This window comes from Rhinopithecus bieti, unplaced genomic scaffold, assembly GCF_001698545.2.
Source record: "Rhinopithecus bieti isolate Rb0 unplaced genomic scaffold, ASM169854v2 scaffold_42948, whole genome shotgun sequence".
Taxonomy (NCBI): Eukaryota; Metazoa; Chordata; class Mammalia; order Primates; family Cercopithecidae; genus Rhinopithecus; species Rhinopithecus bieti.
This window is the reverse complement of record NW_016817872.1, coordinates 598891-616597: the sequence shown is the minus strand read 5'-3', so window position 1 is coordinate 616597 and position 17707 is coordinate 598891. Positions and strand designations below refer to the sequence as shown.

Genomic DNA, 17707 nt, shown 5'->3' with positions numbered 1-17707 from the left:
TCCCTCCATTCATGCATCTCTTTATCCATCTATTCACCTACTCTTATATTCCTTCATTACATTAATTTATTCATTCATCAGTTACTTCATTCACACAATCGTTCACTCATTCATAACTTATTTACTTATTCAGTAGACATTTGCTGAGTATTTCTTGTGTTTTGGTCTTGTGCTAAGCACTGTGGATATGAATGAGACTAAGACAGAAGTCCTATCCTCAGATAACATAACCTAATGATTGTGAGAAAGGCCACAGACTATGGATTCAAATCTTGCTTTGACATTTTTAGTTAAGTGACTTTAGATAAGTTGCTTTACCCCATAAGTCTCTTATAAACCCTTTGTAAAACAAATAATAAAACCCACCTTGTAGAAATGTGTGATAATTAAACGAGAAACACCCTGGCTTGGTATCTCCAAGCATGTGCGCAATAAGTGTTAGTCCCTCCACAATCTGTGAACCTTGCTCACCTCAAAACACGACCCATCTTCCCCTTCCTCTCCCTCCCTCTTCCTCATCCTTTTGAACACTTGATATATTCAGACTCCTTGGTAACAACCAATGTGTTCGGTCACCAAACTCAAGAATGTCAAAAAAGCTGGCAGTTGAGTCTTCTGCCCCTGACTCTGCAACCTACTATCTCTGAGATGTTGGGACCCAAGCTTTATCTTAAGTCACTTGAGGGGCAGTGAATGTTCTAGGAATGGAATCCTCAAAGTAAATATGTGATTCTACGTCTTCCAGTGGGACATCTGGGCAAATTTTACTAAGGTTTTAGGAGGTACCTTAGGCCTTAAAGAATGACCACCATCCTCATGATGAGTAGTGGGATTGGGATCTGACTTTGAGAACACAACCCTGGACACTCTTAATCAATAAGCACTCACCAACACCTTGGGCTCTGGGATAACTGCATGTGTGAAGTGAAACACAAGTATGTGACTACATTAAGAGCGATTAAGTCCTCTCTAACTCTGAAAACTGTAATTCTGTGAAGAAAGCGAATGGCATTTTCAAAAGATTTTCTGATATATGGCTTCCGGTTTCTCCCCTCCTTAGGGTTATGGACTAAAGACACATAGACCTGGATTCAAATCCTGACCCTGTCCTTTATCAGCTCTGTGACACTGAGTGAGCTGCCCAACCCTCTGAGTCTCCAATTCCTTCTCTTTGAAAATGTGGATAATATGGTGTTTGGCTCACTGGGACCCCAGGAGGACTCGATGGGATCATGGACAAAAGCTCTCTAGTGATGAGGTTCCAGTAGAAGCTAAGAAGTGTTAGCTATTATCCATGTTGCTGTTGTTGCCCTTTTGATAATTTCAACTTTCTCCCATCCATCCACCAAATGATAGAAGATATAGCATCTGGCAGGGAAGGACAGTGTCCTGTCAGGTGATTCCTATTCACTAATACAGAAGGAGTAACCCTGTCTCTGGGTGACACTGTAGGGGCTTGATGTCATCTGGGCTGGAATCCTGCAGCCCCATTATGTAGAGAGCAATGAAATGTTTTATGGAATCCCGAAAGCAATTAACACTGAGAGCTGACAAATCAGCTGACATTCTTTAAAAGTGATGAACACTTTCCTTTGCCCCTTCTTTTCCTCGCTACCTGACACCACCCCTCCTTTCCACCTCTTAAAGTATGGAACATTCTTTCTTCCTCTGTCCTGGAAATGTGCTTGTCAGGAGCTTGTCATCTCTAACTCTGAACACTTCTCTATTTTATTTATGTATTTTTGAAATGGATGATGTTAATGGCTCTGGGATCCAGGCCTCTCTGACCAAGAACCAGGGTGTTGTTTGGATCGGTCTCTTATCCCATTGGCGGCTCTCCTCCTATGGAGTCTGACCAGCTCGGTCTGGAGTTTTAAAATAGTTCCAGTGTCAGTTCTTAGGGATTCTCATTTTCTGCTTGCTCGTTTTTTACCCAAATTCTTCTTCCTCTTGAGCCAAAAAGACTGTGTGTGGCAGTAGAAATAGCACAGGCCTTGAGGACAGGCAGGGCTGGGTGTGAACCCTGATTCAGACTCATGCTCATAACCTGCCCTGAGGCAGGTTTTTCACTGCTCTATGAGACAATTTCTACCTCTGGAAAAAGAGGCTGATGATTGTCCCTATCTCAAAGGGTTGTAGGGAAGAGGGTTGACTTTGAAAACTCCACAACAAGGCTTACCTCAATTCTTGGCACGTAGGCAGCCTGCAGGAAGTGTTAGCCACTTTCTTCTTCTCCCCTGACTCTTCTTCTCAATCCCTGGTTATCAGTGTCTTTTCTAAGCACAGCTCTGGAGAAACTGGCCCTTATCAGGCAAGTTGGAGTCCCACTATCCTTGGAAGGAACGACCATCCAGAATCCTTTCGGGAGAAATGGAATGAGAGGAGAGGATTGATGCAGAGGAGAGACGTCTCAGAATGGCCCAAGTTTTAGTTAAGCACAGTCAGACACCAAATTCTGCACCCATGCTTCCAAAGGATTCAGGTGGCAGGAGAGTGGAGGACTAGCCTCTCCACCAGGGAATCTGGGCTCATGCCCTGCTATTAGTTCTGCCTCTGGGACCTTGGATTAAATGTTCAGATCCCTTCCCTGTTCTGCAATGTCAGCATCTTTAAAATCAAGGTGCATGAGATTCTAGCTCATGAGTTCTGTCATTGGATTTGTTTTCATTCCCTCTCTCCTTCTCCTGAGCTTCTGCCCTTCCAGCTTTTCTAGCTCTCTCACATCTATTTTGCACTACTGTGCCTCTCTGTGTCTCTGCCTGTTTCTCTTTGTTTTTTATTCCCTCTCCATGTAAGTATTTTCTGTATGGCTTCCTGTCTTTGTCTGTCTGTCATTCTCCATACCATTCCTTTTTTTTGTCTTTTTATTCATTATTTTAGTTTATGTTGCTATAAGTGTATCTCAGTTTCTTGATCCTATTTTTTACTTGAAATTTGGCCTCTCTCCCTCTCTCTGGCCCCACTCCAACCCCAATTCCCTCTCTCCACCCCACCAAAGAAGGCCAATTTTTTCTTTAGCCCCTCCATGCATGTAACTTTACAAAGCGCCACAGGGTAAGAATAATTGAACGAGTGAAAGTCAAGGCTGATTTTCTGTCCTAAGTTCACCCTGGTGTAACAAAACAGAAACATCAGCACCCGTGCCCTGTTTAAATTGAATTTCCTTGTTTGTTTCATTTGTTTTGCTTTTGAATGAAAACAAACAAGAGCAGCAGAGGGAGAGGGTCCCAGGAAGGTCTGACAGCAGGGCCAGCTCCTGCTGCCGTGGGTGGGTTGTTGGAATTGAGGGGTGACCCTGAGCAGGAGTCTCTACTCAGGGCCAATGGCTCAGGCCTGGCTGGGCATCCATGGTCCCTGCCCTTGCCTGGCCAGAGGCCCAGACACCCTTCTTGTAGCTGCTCTCCAATTTCCTATTACCCAAGGTAATTAGCCTCTGTCTTGTCTTGGCTGCCTTGCCTTTCTCTAATTGTGGAAGGCTGCCAAAGGGTCCTCAGCAAGCATGCCAGCAGCAACCAGGCCTGATTCCTGGGGTGGGGGATGCATTCCCACACATTCAGAGGCTTGCCCCAGACCCGCCCTCACCTCCCTGGCTTCAGCTCTATGAAAGGAATGCCAAGGGAGCCTGGGGACAGTAATCAAGTGCCAACATCCACGGTGGGAACAGAGGCTTAGGCCAGAGGCTCTATCTTAGCGGGGTGGGTAGAATTGGAAGAGTAGAAGAAAAAGCAAAGCCCTGGAGAAGGGAGGGCATTGTGAAAAAAAGCCTGAGGTTGGGAGTCTGACAGAAATGTTCACACTTGCTCTCAGTGGTACGTTGGGTCAGTTCTTCCCCCTCCTCTGGTCTTAGTGTTATTTGTGACATGGAAAGGTTAAGTTCAGTGAGTCCTGAGACTTGCACACTGAAGTAGGAATGGAGACCCCAAACAGAGGTTCTGATGCCCAGTACCACCAGGACTTTCTGGAGAATGCTGCTAGTAATAATAATATTTTATTGAGTATTCACTATGTGCCAGGAACCATTCTAAGGTATGTGTACTATCTCATTCAGTTCTCATGATACACCTATAGATAGGGTATTGTTATTTTTATCCTTTCCCATTTCACAGGTGGGAAAGCTAGGGCTTGAGGGAGTAATCATTTTCCCCAATGTCACATAATGAGAAGGGGTAGAGCTGAGATTCATACCTAAGCTGATTCTTAATGCCCACCTGCTCCTCCCTTCCTCTCCTCCCACGTGCTGTTCAAAGCACCTGGTGAGGTATGAGTGGACGAGAACTTCCTAACTGCAAATGACACTGTTTGCAATGGAAAGAACACCAGGCTTGGGGGCCGAAGACTCAGACCACAGCCTGTAGATGGGAGGTGGGGGTGCTTCACACCTCATCCTTCTCATTCATAAGATGGAGATAATCACTCTCATCCATAAAATGAAGATAATTTGTCATACCTCCCCCAAATTAAAGTGGATAGTAGACAGAAATTTGCTTCAATATTTTCATAAGATTGTGTATACATGTGAAGGGTTATCAGTGCCACTCTATGTTTTTCAAAAAGCACCAACAGGAAAGGCAATAGACTTTGTGTATCTCCATCCACAACCACTACTAGCACACACACATAATTTTAAATTAGGCCCATGAAATCAGACAGAGGTGGGTTTTTACCCACTGTGTGGCCTTGTCAAGTTTCTTCACCACTGTGTTTCAGATTTTTTGTTTCATTTTGATCTTTTGAGACAGTCTGGCTCTGTCACTGAGGTTCTGGAGGGCAGTGGTGCAATCACAGCTCACTGCAACCCCAAGCTCCCAGGCTCAAGCCATCCTCCCACCTCAGCCCTCTGAGTAACTGGTACTACAGGCATGTGCCATCATGTCCAGCTAATTTTTGTATCTTTTGTAGAGACGGGATTTTGCCATGTTGCCCAGGCTGGTCTCGAACTCTTGGGCTCAAGCCATCCACCTGCCTCGGCCTCCCAAAGTACTGAGATTATAGGTATGTGCAACCATGCCCAGCCTGCTTCAGTTTTTTATCTGTAAAATTGAATCATAATAGGATCTATTTCATAGGGTTATGAGGATACAGTGAACTGAACTATGTAAAGAGGACAAGATAATGTCTAGCTCATTGTCAGTGCTTACCAAATGGCAGCAGGAGGAGGAGTAACCACTGTGACTGCTGTTTGTGATGACAGACATTACCTAAGCAGTCACACGTGGGATGGCCTCTGCTAACACCATATGTTCACAGCCTTCCAGCAGGTTGGCGTTCTTCTCCCACACTGGCCCCTACTCACCACTCTGCAGGCACGCTTGCTAGAGTGCACCAGTCTCTTCCTTCCTCAAGGTCTTTCCCTCTACTGTTCTCTTTCCCTGGGATGTCCTTCCCTTGGCTCTTCCATGTGTGTTTCTTTGTTCTCCTTCAGGTCCATGATTAGATGTAGCCTTCTTAGAGACGCCTTCCTTTGCCACTTTTATCTACCTGCCTGCTGTGCACATAGACACACAAAGCCATGGTACTCACTAATACCGTAATGATTTAGTCTCTATTACTTGTTTTTGTATATCTTTTCTCACTAGAAGGACATTGGACCAGGGTCTGTGTCTGCCTTGTTCATCCTCTATCCTTGGTACCTAGAACAGTAACTGACACTAGGTAAGAATCCAGTAAATATTTATTGAATGATTTGAACACATTTTCAAGTCAATGTGGAAATTCTGTAGACACTGACTTCTCCCCTTCACTCATATAAAATTTCCTACTCACTTTCTTAGCAAATATTCAGGAGACACCTACTATGTGCCAGGCTGTGGTCCAGTACTATATCTCTACATCTGTCTCTAGGTTTCTATGTTTCTATTTCTATCTTTCTCTGTCTACTTTCTTCTCTTGGCTCCCTCCTTCTTTCCCCTTCCCTCTCTCCCTCCCTCCTTCCCTTCCCTTCCTCCTTTCCTTTCCCACTTCCTCCCTTTCTTCCTTCCTTTTTTCCTTCCTTTCTTCCCCATCCTTCCTTGCTTGCTTCCCTCCCTCCCTCTCTTTTTCTTTCTTTCTTATAAACCTTATTTAATCTAATCCTCAAAACAACTCTGTAAGGTAGTTGCTGTTATTCTCACTTAACAGATAAGGCAACTAAGGCACAGAGAGGCTAGGTAACTTGACTACAGCCACAGAGCTAGTAAGTAGAGGCAGATTTCCAGCCCGTTTATCTCCACTGCCTGAACTGAAAATTGCCACACTGAATTATGAGAAGAGTTGGGCATATAGCAATGACAGGGGTCAGAGTGGAAGCTGTGGGCAGGGATCTTTTATGCAAAGATCCATGCCCAAGTGGGTTGGAAACAATATGGAAAACAAACTTTTAGTTTTCACACAAAAGCGACATGGCTACCATTGAATTTCAAACTTTGTCCCTTCCCTGCCGTCCTCACAGCACTACACACACAGTTGTACGTGGGGTCTTCATGAGGACCCCTGCTCCTCCCTAGGCATGGACTCCCGTTGTCATTTGCGCGATACCCTTGATTCCCAGCTCTCATCTGCTGAGCTGTTTCCCAGCACTCTCAGACTCCCATGTGTTTCAGCAAACAAGTCCAGGCTCCTGGCCCAACAATCCTATTCCAAAAGCCCAGGGGGCTGGGAGCCTTGGATGGAGCATTGCTGGCCTGTCCACCACCCTCAGGACACCACCTCTCCTGGGCACAGCCTGGGAAGCACATCACAGAGGCAGCCAGGGCCACCACCATGGATACTATAATTATATATTAGATGAAATCCCAATGTTTCCCTTTATTTACATTCCTACCCTACCCTCTTCATTTCCTTTCTTCGTGCCAAAAATCAGCACAGAATTTACTGGAAACAGCATGAAAGTCATCAGGAGCCCTCCAGGGCTGGCTTTCAAAAGTGCTTGTCCAGATGATAGGAGGTGAGATTGCTGAGGGTCATCCTTTCTCTGGCCCTCAGCAGCTATGGGGCCTTTGGCAAGTGGTTTCCACTTTGGAGGCCTTTATTTCTCCATTTGTAGAAGAGGACTTGAAAGGGCCATCTCAAATGAACTTTTCATGAATTCAGAGGCTGTGCATTTCTTTTCCTTTTTTTTTTTTTTTTTTTTTTTTTTTTTTTTTTTGAGACACAGTCTCCTTCTGTTGCCCAGGCTGGAGTGCAGTGGTGTGATCTCAGCTCACTGCAACCTCTACCTCCTGGGTTCAAGCGATTATTCTGCTTCAGCCTCCTGAGTAGCTGGGACTACAGGCATGCTCCACTGTGCCCAGCTAATTTTTGTATTTTCAGTAGAGATGGGATTTCACCACATTGGCCAGGCTGGTTTGAACTCTTGACCTCGTGATCCACCCTTCTCGGCCTCCCAAAGTGCTGGGATTACAGGTGTGAGCCACCACATCCAGCCCGAGGCTGTGCATTTCCAGAGATGATGGGGGCAAGGAGACGGTCTCCAGCCCCTGGCAACTGGGGAGGCAAGGTTCTAGTCCAGGTGAAAGAATTTTATTCAGCTTAAGATCAGATGTTTCTGCTTTCTCTTAGCATCAGTGACCCAACCTGCTCACTGGGCCTGTTGGGCCACCTCCTAGATAGGACCCTGAAGGGACTTTCAGCTCCTGTGAGAAGGGAGCAAAGAGGAAACCTTCCATGCTGACCAGAGGCCTGGGCTGCAGCCCAAGGTTTATCCAGGACACACCAGGGAAAGAATCCAGGAGAGGCTTGATAGTGTTCTTGTGCTGCTCTGTTCTGGCTTTTTCTTTCCACTGTGAACTTTTCATTCTTTATTTCATTTCATTCCTCCTGTCCTCCCTCCATTTTCTTCCCTGGCTCTCCTCCCTCCCTCCCTCCCTCCCTCCCTCCCTCCTTCCTTCCTTCCTTCCTTCCTTCTCTTCTTCCTTCCTTTCTCCCTCCCCTTCCCTTTTCCTTTCTTTCCTTCCTATGTCCCTCCCTCCCTTCCTCTCTCCCTCCCTCCTTCCCCCCTCCTTCTCTTTCTTCCTGTTTCCCTGCCTCTTCTCCCATATTTGTAACATCTCTCCTTTGCTTTCTCCTTTTGTTCTTTTTTAAACTGTTTCTGCCTGGCCTTTTATTTACCCCTCTGCACTCTGTTTCTTCTTCTTTTCTTTCTTGTTCTCTCTTTCTTGGTCATGGACACTACTTCCCTCTTCATGTCACCCTGGCTTCCTGTCCATCTGTCTCTTTTTCTTTTCTTTTCTTCTCTTCTCTTCTCTTCTCTTCTCTTCTCTTCTCCTCTCTTCTCTTCTCTTCTCCTCTCCTCTCCTCTCCTCTCCTCTCCTCTCCTCTTCTCTCTCTCTCTCTCTCTCTCTCTCTCTCTTTCTTTCTTTCTTTCTTTCTTTCTTTCTTTCTTTCTTTTTTTTGATTAGGAGTCTCACTATGTTGCCCAGGCTGGTCTTGAACTCCTCAGCTCAAGCCATCCACCTGCCTCGGTCTCCCAAAGTACTGGGAATACAGGCGTGAGCCACAGTGCCTGGCCTGTCTCTGTCTTCTTGTGTCTGTGTGTACCTCTCTTCTACTTGCTCTGTGTCTGTACCCCTGTCTCTTTCTCCTTTTCTTATCACTTCTCAGTCCCTGTCTTTCTCAGCCCTAGGGTCTGTCTTCTTCTATCCTTCTGTGCATTTTTCTCTCCACTTTCCTCCTCTGACACCCCACACCCCACACCAGCCTAAGTACAAGGATCTGTGCCTATTATCTGATTCTGGGCTGAATGGCAATTTAGGTGTGGCCAAGGGTCTCAGAGCTCAGTAGGGACAGGGCTGACTGATGTCCCCAAACTCGAGTGGAATGTGAACTTCCCTTGGCTGTGGTGTCCAGTTCTAATTGGTTAGAGGATGGGGGCAAGTACGGCAGCCTGGTGACTCAATTCCATCTAACATCAGGTCGTACTGACCTCTCCGAAGTGCACAGTTGGGGCCTGGGAGAGGGGAATAGCTGTCCTTAAGCCAGAAGCAAATACAGCCATGCATCCCAGGCCAAGAGAGACTCGTAGAGGAAAAATAACGCTGTTTTTCAGCCAACAGACAGTGAGGCTCCTAAAACCTGCTGGGGACTCTCAAGCAGGCTATTTCTTTCCTTACACTGCGTCAAGATTCCATCCAGGAATGGGACACCAGCCAGGGTTCCAGAGGGAGAGGGCACAGACTGCTCATGTGACCTCGTGGAATGGGGAGGGGGTCGGAGCTGAGGCTGCTCTGGAGGGCTAAGCCTTGAATACTGAGCAGAGGAGCTGGGCTTTCTCCTGCAGGCAGAGGGGAGCCAGGAAGGGCATTGGAGGAGGGACAATGTGTTTTGTGGTGACAACCCTGACCATGGTTTGGAGAACAGGCTGAGTTGAGTTGAGAGCCAGGAGGGCCATTTGATATTGATAAAAGGGGGAAGGATGGAGTCCACACACATTTGGGGACCAGCAAGTGTTGCTCTGATTAGCGAATGTGCTGGGCCAAAATGAAACAGCACAGTCTCAGGAAACATCTGGAAACAGCTTTTTCATAACTGACTGCAATGCACAGTGTTCAAGAAAAGAGCATATTTGTTAACTGTCTAGGAGGTGCCTCACAGTAAGGTAGGCACTTGTGCTGCAGAACTAACCAAACCAAAGTATTTGCCCTCGTGGAGCTCATATTCATGGTGTTGAATACAGAGAAGGGACCAGGTTGTTACCTGACACTGTATATCATGCTCCAGGGGCTATGGGAACACCAAGGAAGAGCCGCTAGCCCAGCCAGGGGAACCCTCTGCTGCAAGTCTTCTGAGGAAGTGAGAGGATGGATTGCAGTGGGTTGAACAGTGTCCCTGAAAAATTCACATCTATCTGAAACTTCGGGATGGGGCTTTATTTGGAAATCGTCTTTGCAGATATATTTACTTAAGGATCAAGATGAGGTAATACTGGATTAAGTTAATTCCTTAATTCAATGACTGATGTCACTCTAATAAGACAGAGCAAAGAAGGCATGTGAAGACAGAGGCTGAGATTAGAGTGATGCTGCCTCAAGCCAAGGAACACCTGGGGCCATCCGAAGCTGAGAGTGTCAAGGAAGGATTCTTTCCAAGAGCCTTCAGAGGAAGCATGGCCATGTGGATGCCTTGTTTTCGCACATCTAGCCTCCAGAACTCTGAGAGAATACACTTCTGTTGTTTTAAGCCACCAAATTTGTGGTGCCTTTTAATGGTAGCCCTAAGAAACTAATATGAGGGAAAAGAGGATTTGGGACAGAGGACAGATTGTGAGCAGGCTGGGGTACGAGAGACAATGGTGCAGCAGAGAGTATAGCTGGAATGTGGAAGGCCAGGCAAAGTAGGAGATTTGGGGCTATGGAGGCAGGCAAGGACCTCATCAGCCAAGTTGGGCTCCATGAGGAACATGGGGAAGCTTCCAGGGAGTTGGTGGTATGAATGAGCTTCATTGCCGCAGGAAAGAGTTGACTTGCAAGGGGAAGGCCAAGCATCTGAACAATGCCTAGAGGAGAGGAAGCAGGTCCCCGAGGCCCTAGAAATGATGACTATGAAGAACGCTTGAGTGACCTTGAATGTTTATTCAAGTTAAGAAAAGACACAAAAGGGTGCAACCAATGTAGAGCTATACAGGGGTAAGGGGCACAGATGTGTTCACTGTGACTCCAGAGGGCAGGACAGTGGTACAAGGCTATAAGGCAGATTGATTTTGGATCACCACAGGAAATGTTCTATTACTGACTTTCAGTGAGCTGGCAGTCTCGGTGGGCAGTGAGGGCCCCATGCTCAGGGCAGCAGGGAGCTGTTAGGGATGAGGCAAACTCTAAGTCATGCTTTGTAAGGAGGAACTTTCCAGTGATGGCAATGAGTCAGTGTGGCCAGATGCTTGATAATAGAGAGTAGTGAGGACTGCAGTAAATTAGGCATGGCACAGAGAATACTTAGTTCCAGCTGCCGATTACCATTTGAGACTGCTGACTTGGTGTTAATACATCTTCCAAGCCAGAAATCTAGATGTTTATGTGAAACCTCCTAATTATTACATACTGGCAACCAATTTAAAATTGGCCAAATAAACCAATTTTGTAGGTAAGAATTAACCTGCAGATCATTAATTTGGGAACTCTTATCTAGGTCACTTCTCTCAGTGTATAGGTGAGGAAGCTGAGACCCCAAGAGACTCATTGGCATCATAGTCAAGGCAGAGCCAGGAATGACACATGGGAATCCTGACTTCTGACTTCTGTCTTTTACTGGTAGGCTGTGACCATCACTTTCTACTTTAGGGTTCCTTGTCAGAAACAAAGCACCCAGTTAGTTCAACATAGGGAGAGGCATCTGGAGTGGGATCACAAGCCCCATGTAGGCTGCATGCCCAACTTTGCTGTCCATCCACCTGGGGCCTTGGGCAAAGAGCTTCAGCTTTCTAATCCTCAGTTTCCTTTTCATTGCAATGAGGGGCTCAGATAGACAAGTTCCTTTCTGCTCTGATCATTTAAGACTCTAGGAATGAAACCAGGCTAGAGGCCAGGCTTCCTAACTTTTCCCTGCTCTCATTATCTTGGCTGTGGGTCCATCACTGCACATAGAGGGGCTGCCTTCCCCCCACTCCCACCTCCATCTGTGAAGAATGTTGTGAGCAGTCCTGAGTCATCACTGGAAAGGTGTTAGTGGACTGTAGGGATCACCATTAATGATGTGTAGAGAGTCAGAGGTGAGACAGAATCCAGACTTCTGGCATTTTTCTTGCTGCTCTGTTCTCCTTTCCCCCAAAGACAGACTCCCCCATCCACCAACAACCCTATTCCACTTTCATATTTGAATCACAGGATAGTAGATCTTGAGACTGCAAACACCACTGATCTAAACCCTCTCTCTTTATGGGAAAAACTAAAGCCCAGGGAGGAGATAGGGCTTGACCCAGGTCACCCAGAGAGCCAGAGCCAGAGCTGGGCTGAAGCAGGGCTCTTCACCTCTACTATAGCCTACCTGCTGCTCTTGTGTACTAGATTCAAGCACCCATCTGCCCCTGATCCTCTTGGCTATCAGAGAGTCTATGACCATGGGGTTTTGAGTCAGATTATTCTAGGGTCATTTCAAATCTCAGACAGTTTCTGGCTGTATAAGATGCTTATTTCTTCTGGGTCTCAATTTCCACATCTATACAGTGAGAGTATTGCTATTTTCCATGTTAGAATTTTGTTGTGAAACAAATACATATGCAGAGCTTCCAAGCATGGGGTGTCCGGAACAATACGAAACACGTACAATACCAAGTGCATGCAAGATCTTTCTTGAGTAGATCTTTTTTTTTTTTTTCTTTTGAGACGGAGTCTTGCTTTGTCGCCCACACTGGAGTGCAATGGTGTGATCTCAGCTCACTGCAACCTCCACCTCCTGGGTTCAGGCAGTTCTCCTGCCTCAGCCTCCCGAGTAGCTGGGATTACAGGTGCCCACCAACATGCCCAGCTAATTTTTGTATTTTTAGTAGAGATGTCATTTTACCATGTTGGCCCAGCTGTTCTCGAACTCCTGACATCAGGTGATCCACAGGCCTCGGCTTCCCAAAGTGCTGGGATTACAGTCGTGAGCCACCGCGCCAAACCTCAAGTAGGTCTTTATCTGCCAACTGAAGTGATGACCTTGAAGGGGACTCATGCTTGGCTAATTGTCCTGCCCACTGTGCAGTTACTCATGTTTTTCTGTTCCTGAGCATCTCCCAGAAGCCCTTTGGACAAAGGATCTGGCTAGTTTGAGTTGTTTTCCCCCATCATCTGACATAACAAGAGATGCCTTTCCTCCTTCTCTTTTTATTCTATTATTCCTTGAACCTATACCTAATATGTTTCTCTTTATCAGAGAGAATGAAAACTGTAATCTCAGAGTAGAATAGGTTTTAGAAACCATGGTTTAGTTACCTGTAAATCCATAACATATGGCCTGACACTTAGTAGGTACTTAATTTAGCAAACATCAAAGATTGGTAATAGGTATTACAGGTTGAATGAATGAAGACAGTCTGTCATGTAAACAGCATAGCTATCAGCCAAGAACATAGCAATGATGTGGTCCCTGCCTCCCAATCGTTGCTATCATGTACCATTTATCAAACTCTATTACATGCCATTCATTATGCTAAGATCTTTTGGTCCACTAACTCTTTGAACCTTAATAATATGGTACCCTCTAAGGTAGATACTATCCGTATTTTACAGGCAAGGAAACTAAGATGGGAAGGCTTCATGGTTTGCCCAAGGTCACCTAATTAGTAAGTGGCAGAACCATGATTCTTTTTTTTTTTTTTTTTCCCAAGACAGAGTCTCACTCTGTCGCCCAGGCTGGAGTGCAGTGACACAGTCTTGGCTCACTGCAAACTCTGCCTCCCAGGTTCAAGCAATTCTCCTGCCTCAGCCTCCTGAGTAGCTGGGATTACAGGTGTGCCCCTCCCAACACACAGCTAAATTTTTTTTTTTTTTTTTGTATTTTTACTAGAGACGGGGTTTTGCCATGTTGGCCAGGCTGGTCTTGAACTCCTGACCTCAGATGATCTGCCCGCCTCCGCCTCCCAACTTGCTGGAATTACAGGTGTGAGCCACCGTGCCTGGCCAGAACCATGATTCTAGCACAAGCTGTCTGGCTCCAAAATCCGCACTTGTGTATTCTTATGCACTTCTCTCTTAGGCAGTGACCAAGCTGGAAATCAAAGTCTTATAGCTGAGACTGAAAGAGCTTTGCCCAGTGTTAGGGACAAACTTTTAAGCAGCTAATCATCTTGGGGGTAGAAGGTGATTTGCCCCATAATAAAGGCATGGGAGTTCTGAGGAGGCTGTGATCTCTAACAGCCAGTGTACCTTTGGGGAGGCACCTTTGAGCTAGGTCTGGAAGAATGGATAGCATTGAACACTTAGAACTGGGGAGTTTATGGCATCACAGGCAGAAGGAATAGCTGAAATGAAGGCAGGGAGGTAGGATATTGAAGGGACCACATATGGGGTATAACAGAAAGTTCAGAGCAGTTGAAATGTATAGTATATGAGGTTGGAGAGGCAGGACTTGCAAGGCCTCATAATGTGTGCTAAGGAGGAGCAGTGATAAGGCCACACTTGGGTTTTAGAAAGATCTCCGTGGTGCATAAGTTAGAATAGAGGAGACTGCAGGTAGGGAGACTAGTTTGGGGTCTGGCTGAGAGAATAAATCTGGAATTAGAACCATGCAGAGGGCTGGAGAGGAGGAGACAGATGATGGGGGTCATAGCATATAGGGCTGTTGCATTCGCGGGTTTCTTTGGGACTCTATCAAAGGACAACCAATAAGTCAGCCTTAGTGAGAAGACAGAGCCCAAGGTTTGAAATGTAAAAATCTGGTTTCAAATTCTGACTCCCAGTTTGTAGCTGGGTAGCCTTTGAAAAATCGCCTAACCTTGGAGACCAAGCCTTTTCCTGCATCCAAAAAGTGAGAGTAATAAATTCTTCTTCAGAGTGTACATGTGAAATTAAAACCGAATATTCCATATGTCCATTTCTGGCACCTAGTAGGCTCTTTATTCCTAAGAATTTCCTGCTGTCTTTTCCATTTGCTTCACTCTTATTGCAGTAAACATTCATATGAATTCCCCGCCTCCACTGCCTTCACTGCCCAACTTCCCTCTCTGTCCCTCTTTCCCCGGGATGCCAGAAATGAAATAACATTCTTCACATGTTTGTTCTAAAGCTCCTGGCAGCCTTCCCAAAGACCCCTGGCTGGGTCAGGACTGATTTGCATTAGCATGTGTGAGGCCAGTCTGAAGGGGAGGGAGAGGCCCTGTTTTCAGGGAGTTTCAGCAGGCACCCCTGCCAGAAAAAGGAGAAGTTACTATTTCTTTCTGGGAAACATTCACAGATTAAAACAAGCAAGAAAGGCCGGGAAGCTGTCTCGCTTGTGGAGAGGTTGTGTGTGGGTGAGCTGCCTATCTGACTCTCACGAATGGATCCAACTCCTCTCACCCTTATCGCAGGCCTGTCCCCAGAAATCTCTCCTCCAAGCAGTGTAGTAACTTAACACCATTACATAGACCTTTCTTAATCATATCTATAGCCTGTAACAGGGGGAAGAGAGAGAGCAAAGAGGCAAAGAAGACACTCAGAAGCTACAGGATAAACAAACAGTAATTTTGCTGGCTTCTATACAGATATTAAATCAATACAAAAAAATAATTTAAAAAAAGAAAAGGAGAGGAAACCCCAGAGATTTTTTATTTGTTTGTTTTGCTTTAATCTTGTTAATTTTTGAACAATACATCGTCTTAGAGTTATAACTTTCTTCCAGGAATCTCAATACCCTTGTTCCAATGTAGGTAACCAATGGCAGGCCGAGGGGAGTCCCCTCAAGCATACCCATTGGCATCATGAAATATGCCATTTTTAGAGGCAAGAATCATGCCATTTACAGAGAGGACAAATGAGTTCTGGGTGCTTTATTGGACTTTATTTAACTTCCCATAATTTCCCTTATTCATCTTCAGTCCACAATCTGAATATGCTTACTTCAGGCAAGACTTTTGCCTTCTCTTCATGACAGTGTTCATGTAAATACTTTGGAGTGCAAATAAAAGAATAAACGATATGAATGGCTATTATGTAAAGGTTGCTTTCAATTAAAAATAAGGCACCATTCTAAATAATTTCCATAAGTTAATCCATCCACCTTTCTCAATGAGACAGTGTTTTTTATTATCACTGTTTTACAGATGAGAAAACCAAAACCCAAAGAAGTAAAAAAAATTTACCAAAAGCCATGCCACAAGTTAGTAGCAGAACCAGGATGTGAACTCAGACAGCTTGTCTCCAGACTCCAACTTCCTAGTTATTAACTGATCCAGCATCCCCAGAAGTCACATTAGCATTTAAGGACCCTAGTACAGCATTTGCTGTTCCCCTTCACAGGACCCTGGAACATGCCGAATCTTTTCCCTGGGTTAACACTATTCATCCTTCAGTGTTCAGCCTAAATATTTTTTTTTTTTTTAGAAGGAGTCTCGCTCTGTTGCCCAGGCTGGAGTGCAGTGGTGTGATCTCAGCTCACTGCAACCTCTGCCTCCCCAGTTCAAGCAATTCTCCTGGCTCAGCCTCCTGAGTAGCTGGGACTACAGGCACCCACCACCACGGCCAGCTAATTTTTGTATTTTTAGTAAAGATGGGTTTTGCCATGTTGGTCAGGCTGGTCTCAAACCCCTGACCTCAGGTGATCCTCCCACCTCGGCCTCCTAAAGTGCTGGAATTACAGGTGTGAGCCACAGTGCCCAGCCTCAGCCTAAATCTACATCCTCAGAATGGCATCCCCAGGACCCATAATCTAAATTATGTACCTCACCTCCTTTCTTTATTGCAATTATCAAACATTGCAATACAGATTTATGTGTGTATTAATGTTCCCTGTTAGACTTGACAGTTTATGGGGTATAGTGTTTGTTTTATCTGTGTACACTCAATTGTGAAAACACAGAGGCACTCAATAAGTATGTATTGTATAAGCAAATATATATAATATCACATTTTAGCATAGCTAGAATTATGAGGCACATACTTTCCCCCTCTCACTTTAGAGATAAGGAAATGAAGGCTCATGAAGGTTCAATAAATTGGCCAAAGTCACCGATGGAATAAGTGGTAGAACTAGTATTTGAAAGCAGGTCTTTTCTGACCTCAGAGCTCACGCTCTGACCCGCTGAACTATAATCCCTCCTACTGAGCTTTTTAAGGGGCACAGGGGAACGAGGCATGGTTTGCCCTAAAAAGTTCTCCATTTTGCTGGGAGGAGCCAGTTGTATACATAAACCACTATACCTCAAGCCAATTGAAATTGGTGAACTGGTTCTATAACATCATACAGATCACGGGCTATGGAAAAAAAAAAAAAAAAACTTGGGAGAGCAAGGAAGTTTTTAGCAGGCAGGGATGACTTCCTCCTGCCTTTATTTATCCAACACACATTTCTTCTCTAGGGGTATGTTCAAATGTGACACCCTCCCTATTAACATTTAGTGTTTGTTTACTCTATTAGTTTTCAAGTGCCTTTTTCTCTGTACAACTCAGCACTACATTCTTGGAACCCAGAGATGAACAAGACATTATCTCTGCTTCCATGGAACTCACGATGAAATGTGGTCAATAATATGAGAGCTCAGACGAGAGAATGCCTTTCCGCCCAGCGAAAGCTACCCAGAAAGGATGACATTTTATTTAAGTTTTAAAGAATGATCAGAATTAATATGATGCAGACAGCAAGAAAAGGAAACATGATTTTCCAAGAAGAGGAGGTTATCTGTGCAAAGTTACTGAGAAGCAAGGCAACATGGCATATTTGCAACCCCTACTCAAGTCATTTTGGTGCAAAGGAGCAAATCTGGGTGATGAAAGAAGTTGGTAGGGCTCAAATCATAAAGGGACTATTTTGCCAACCTAAGGAGTGTTGACTTTATCTTGAAAGTAGAGAGAGCTATTAAGGGTCATGAGCCAGCTGCTCAGTTGACATTGTCAGATTTGCTTTTTGGGAAGATCACTCTGGCTAATACACTAGCAACAGATTAGAGTTGGGGCAAAACTATAGGAAGTAATTTGGGAAGCTGTTCCCAAAGCCTGGATGAGAGCCAGTGAGGTCTAGTGTAGGCAAGAGTTGGAAGAAAGAAGGGAGATTAACAGAGGGTGAGGGATGATCCACAGACAATTCCTCTGTGTACATGAACATCCTTCCTGATGCTGGTTGGTAA

The 17707-nt window shown here is 45.2% G+C and overlaps 1 protein-coding gene across 1 annotated transcript in view; it reads left to right on the top strand.

The window, feature by feature from the left end:
* ASTN2 (astrotactin 2) overlaps positions 1-17707 on the top strand; it is a 384514-nt gene that overhangs the window by 323985 nt on the left and 42822 nt on the right. The window lies entirely within an intron of this gene.